Source organism: Populus nigra, chromosome 8 (genome assembly GCF_951802175.1).
Source record: "Populus nigra chromosome 8, ddPopNigr1.1, whole genome shotgun sequence".
Classification (NCBI taxonomy): Eukaryota; Viridiplantae; Streptophyta; class Magnoliopsida; order Malpighiales; family Salicaceae; genus Populus; species Populus nigra.
This window is the reverse complement of record NC_084859.1, coordinates 17,644,475-17,650,697: the sequence shown is the minus strand read 5'-3', so window position 1 is coordinate 17,650,697 and position 6,223 is coordinate 17,644,475.

Sequence of the window (6,223 nt, the reverse complement as noted above, 5' to 3'; positions counted from 1 at the left end):
TGACTCAGTACTGAGATGGCTGAACTCCGCTGATCAGTAATGGACAAGAGATCACAGATTGGTGGTACATGCACTCCCTCTTATTCGCTCCATGGTCTAGGCGAAGACCCGCCCCCCTCCTTCTCCAGCACCTCTATTCTAGATTTATTATATTTAAACTTATAAATGTTTAAATTTGTAATAAATATTTGAATTTTATATTAAATTATTTATTTTTAAATTATTTTTTGTTTCTGTTTAATAATTTTTTAAAAAATATTTACTAATAGGGTTACCGACGAACATAGCCCTTCAGTATATTCTAGAGAGTTGAAAAAGAATTACTGCAAATATTATTGTCACGATTTACTCACTGACAAAATAATAAATGGTATGTTTGACAGTTACATGTCAAATTCACCGACGGAGAAAAAAATATCACCTATAGAATGACATAGAGTTTTTTGGTTGGTGATATGTTATATTCAATGATAGAAGTACTTACAGAATGAAACGGGTAAAGTCTTTTTTTTGTATGCTTTATCTGTTAGTAAATCCATCTGTAAAATTATTGTCGATGGACTCACCAGCAAACCATAAATTACCGACAAAAGTTTTTTCAATGGACTATTTTCATATGTGAGTTTTTCAATAAAGTACCGAAGGACTATAAAAATAAATACAAATATAAAATTCAGTTGTTAAATCTAAATATTCTTGTAGTGCCAACCACTAATTTTTGTTGCAATTCGGTTGGTTAAAATCATAGTTTTAAAACCTGATGGGTCGATCTAGGATCCTGCTGACCCAGGGATGTAACTGAGTCGGGTTTAAGAAAAAATAAGAGAAGTTAAAAACCTGGGTGAATCGGGTGACCCGACAAGACCCTATTAAAAACTCAATTACAATCCGTTAATTATTTATTTTTTTAAAATAAAATAATATCATTTTATTTTATAAAAAAATAAGGTTGATTTGGGACTTGAGCCGAATCAGGTTTAAAAACTCTGGTTAAAATCTTTAATTTGCCATTTTTAGTTAACCAACCGATTTGAAACTACTTCTCTACCTTGCTGTTTTTTCGATTGCTATAAGCTCTCGCTAATTTCCAATTACTAACAGCAGCTGTCCCTTGCAATTCGATTAGTCGTTTTATTGGTAGAAAAGGGGATGTCTTTTCAACAACTGTTGCAAAGATGTTGACAAATTCAAATATTACAATATCTTTGCAAGAGAAAGCGTGCGGTTGGTAAGTGATTTAAAAATTAAAGAACGACACACCCTCTCCTCTCTCCTCTCATTTCTTTTTTTTACTCCTAAGCATCTCTCTCTCTCTCTCTCTTAAATTTTCTACAACCATCATCGAGCACCTATGAAGGCACCCGAGCATCGTAATAATGGTTAGATTATGTAGAAAACTCGTCTGAGTGTTCAAAACTAGTTTTTTTTTTAATCCGCGGCGTAAGGTTTGGGTATTTATTTTATAACCTAAAAACTTATATAAAAATATCAAGCAGTTAAAAAACTTGATATAAACAAAATATTTTTAAAATATTAAGATAATAATATATTTAATGATATTTTTTTAAAAAAATTGAAACAATGCTTATGCACATTTTGTATAAGGAACCTGTTTTATAATTGCTATTATAATTATATATTTAATACTTCTGTAACCCGTTTTAGGAAGTGAATAACTACCTAGCTATCCCGTGTTTTGCTACGAGTCGGAACAAATTTTTTGACACAAAACCAAAATATAACTTGCAGGCATTGTCAGTGTCTACTATAACATTCAAGAAGACTGAGATTGTGCAACGAAAATCCAATGCGTCCGTTCATTAAAATAAATCAAGAAATATACATATTAAAAAATTAGGTAAATTACTTTGAGCAGTTTATGGTTTGGTTCAAGTATATCGGGGAACAAAATATAAACCCCAATAGTTAATTTTCTCAAATATAAGATCATTGACAATACAAATAGAACTTAATTTTCAAGAAGAAATATGTATATAGGTTTTTAAATATATTTTCTGTCTTTGTTGCATCAAATTTGTTCGTTGCAAGATGAAATCCTTTAATATACTTGTTAATATACTATCTGGTCCTATAAGATGAAGGGGTTGTCGGCGCCTGCGCCTTGGGAGCACATATTCACCGGAGAAGAAATTAAAAAGGTGATTGAAGGGGTTTTTGGAGAAGAAAGAAAGTAGATGAGGTTTCTAGAGAAGGAAGAAAGGGACGTGTGGGTTAGGGTTTTTTTAGAGAATGAAAGGTTTCTTTCATGAGATTGGTATGTTCATGTGAGTTTTTTTTTTTTGTTCTTCAAGGTATGCGTGCATCAATTAATTATTAACATACAATTATTTTTAAATAATTTTTTTTTTCATAAAAGTGTAATTCTAATATTTTCTTTTTAGCAGCAACAAATATTTTCATCGCAAATTTTTTGCTACCATGTTAGTAATGGAAAACCATTCTTAATATATTAATTTTTTTTAATTATTCATTCTTTTTTAGCAACATATTTCTCATTGCTTAATTCATTTATTAATTTATTGCTAAATCAACATCTGAATTATTATATTGCTAAATTCGATGCTAATGACCCATTTTTAGTAGTGAAAAGGGTGAGCTTTCAATATTTAAATATAATTATATTTAACTTTTTTCAGGGAAAGCATTTAGTTGTTTTGAAAACTACAGGGGTGTATTGGAAAATATAAACTATAAGAACAAAAATCAAATATTGATGAATCTTTTACATTACGCCTTGGGGCCAGACTGAAGTTTACTCTGAATTCCACGATGAAGAGATCGAATAACATCATCGTGAATACTTTTTGTTTCATTTCTGAAAAAATCTCTTTCCTAGTAGAATTTTTGTTTTCGTTTTGCGGGAACGGTGGTACGCTGCCTAGCTTATCCAAGCTAATTATTACATGGGGTTACTCTGTGGTCCTGTTGATGCGAGGCAGATATTCACAAACTGTAGTACATAGGGGGTTATAAAATGGTTATAAAATCGAGGAGGGGTGAGCTTGTAAGATTTTAGGTTTATATGTGTGTATGCACGCGCGCGCTTGAGGTTTGACAATTATTGGCCGTGGCTCAGGTTTCTGAAGCAGAGCAGAAGGGAAGGACGCACATGCATTCAAAGCCCGAAGACAAGCCTTTGCTCCTCTGTGCTCACTTACCTGCACTTGCCCGCCAGACGCCATGCATACTCTCTCTCTCTCTCTCTCTCTCTCTCTCTCGTTTTCAGCAAATTTAAACCCCCCACTTCTATTATCCCTAGCTTCTTCACTCACATGCATGGACTGAGATGGGCACTCATTGTTCCACATGCACATGCAAACAGAACTCTTTCTCTCTCCCTTCTTCAGAGTAAACACACGCAAATACACAGGCATGCCTATTGTATTGACTAGCTATATAGCTTCCTAGATGGTGTGGTTTGTGTATTGTGTTTTGGGTCGCACTGTAGAGGAGTGAGTGATGATGATGGTATTCATGATGGCATGATGACGAGATTAAAAGCAAAATTACTTTTATAATTATACCTCAATTACTCCATCTCCATCTATTTAGTAGTGGGAGGGGAGAGAAGAGAACCAACCCCACTTTTCTCTAATGGGAACATACATTAGCATATTGAAAAAGTTATTGTTGATTGGTCCCCGCTTTGTACGAAACTTGAAATAATTTCCGTGGACTCTGATACATGAAATCATCTCTCTTTTGTGTCTTAAAAGTAATGAGATAGAGGATCCCATGCATGATTATTACGTATACACCAATACATATGCTTTGATATTTCTTCCCTTCCTTCCTTTCTGAAGGCGAAGTTTGATGTTTAGACATTGGTTGTTTTCTCTTCTCTTCTTTTCTTTTGTTTTGTTGCCTTTAATTTTGTTCACTGATGATGCGATGCAGTCAGTATATCCTTTGCGGACCCAACAAAATACCCTCCCCACCTTTTGCTAAAATTAACTTTCTTTACTGTTGGTTTTGTACTGTGTCGTCATCGCCATTGATTTTCTTTGCTATAATAACGTGCAAATTAAGAAGTGTTAATTTGCTAGTTGCAAAACTCTCAACTCTCATCACAGGAAAAGAGGGGGGGCCGGGGGGATTCTTCTTTTTTGTAAGGAAAAACAAAACGGCTAATGGAGAATCTTATGACATTGCACCAGATATCCTGGATTTATGTCCAGGATTAATGGTTTCATACATAGTGTTTGCGGGAGTGTCTAGTTTAAGTCCCACTTGAGGTTCGAATTATTGTGTCCAATGACGTCAGTAGGAACTCTAGTCAACAAATAATTTAAGTTTCAGTAGGATCTACATCCTCATTGAGAAAATATGGTGCATATCATGAGTAGAGCCGAATAGTTCCTGGATAAAATTATAAATAATTTTTTAAAAAATATTTTATTATATATATATATATATACACACGACAAGAATAACCTTGAATAATTTTCATTTTGTACTTTGGATTTTTTTTGTTAGGTGAAAACAATTTTTATTTTATAAAGTATAATTCACAGATATACTTTATTTAATTTTGAGGTCTTTAGCCATTGCCCATTGGCAAGTAGCTGTTAGTTTAAGCCGGCTTTGCATATCATAATTAACTTAACAGATGCAATATGGGTTTAAATAAGACCTAATTAATGATTAGTGAAATAGACAATTCCTCCATCACTTAAAAATTGTTGGCCCATCTGATATTGGAGGATGCTGTGTGACTTATGATTATTAACCTAAATGAAATTAACAAAGTCATACGATCGATATATCTCTTTTAAGAACTGGGATAAATTTCAGTAGGTGTTTTCATTATTGCTAAGCGTGTACATGCAATATAATTTATGTGGTTCAACTATATATAAACATATCCTACAGAAGAATAAATATTCTGAAATGAAACTTTGGGGTACTTATCAGTACTACCGCTTCATATTCTTGAATCTTGAGGGTGAATTTGAGGTAGAAAAATGTCACTATTATTTCCCCTTAGCTTTCATGCTTTTGTTCCAAGCTCAAGTCATTCCGTGCCCATGCACTGTCAACAGAGGTTAACTGTCTTACCTTTACCTCTTCTTTATTTGGAATGGGATGATAGATAGCTAGTCCCCATTGGAGTGCACAGTCAGATCCTTAAAAAATCTTTGAATTTGATAATTGAGTTCAAATTTCATCAACATTCTCATTCTGTCATATTGTTTTGATTTATTTCATTGATATAAGATGAATATTTCTCTAACATGCTAAATATTTTATAGTCCATGCTCAACATATATTTAGGCTATCGATCATTCTAATTAAAAACAATCTATCCATTCTAGAATCAAAGAATTTGCGAGAAATTATAATTGCTTGATATCAAGAAGCTAACAATAGCAGGTTTGAAACCGAGATATCATCTAATTTCAATGTTACTACAATGTTGAAAAGCAGTCTTAACAATACTTCATCTATGCATAAAAGAAGTAGGGTTTCTGATCTAGGAGTTTGAGATATAGAGCTAGGTAGAATTGTCTCATCAATGAATATATATAGCATCATTCCACTATAAAAGACCAGGCACGCAAAGTAATCTGCTTTTCAATAGCTAGCTAGCATGTCAATGTATGTAATCCCAAATGGAGTATAATTCAGAGTTTCAGTTAGAGATTTCATTGATTGACCACTCTTTGAAAAGTGCCTTTGTTTGTTTCTTTTGGAATACAAAAGAAAAGGCATAAAATTATTAGTATTTTGAGAGGGAGAGAGGGAGAGGGAGAGGAGAAAAGACCATGTTTGATGGTCTGAAAAGCGAATTAGCAGCTTTTCAGGAATGAAGAGATCAGGCTGCTGCCAAGAGCTCCTTGCATCGAACCCCATTGTTCCATTTAAAAAATCACATAATTCCTTTCAAGCTCTAACAACTATACTGTATGAGTATAAATGTATGCAGAAGCTATAGGCGTGTGCGTGATGTATATATATTTACATAAGGCATGGGTGTCACACCATTGTTCGAGAGAGAGAGAGAGAGAGAGAGATGATTATAAGAGTCCCGTACAGTACAGTTGTTGCAGGGAGGGTGGGAAGCACATGCTTATGCAAAGGAAAAGCCCACGTCGTCGTGTGCTTTTCGATTCTCGGGTTGCGGGGAAACACCATCATGCATGCCAAAGTCCCCAGTTATTGTTATTTATTTCTAATAATTACCTCTTAATTAACAGCATAC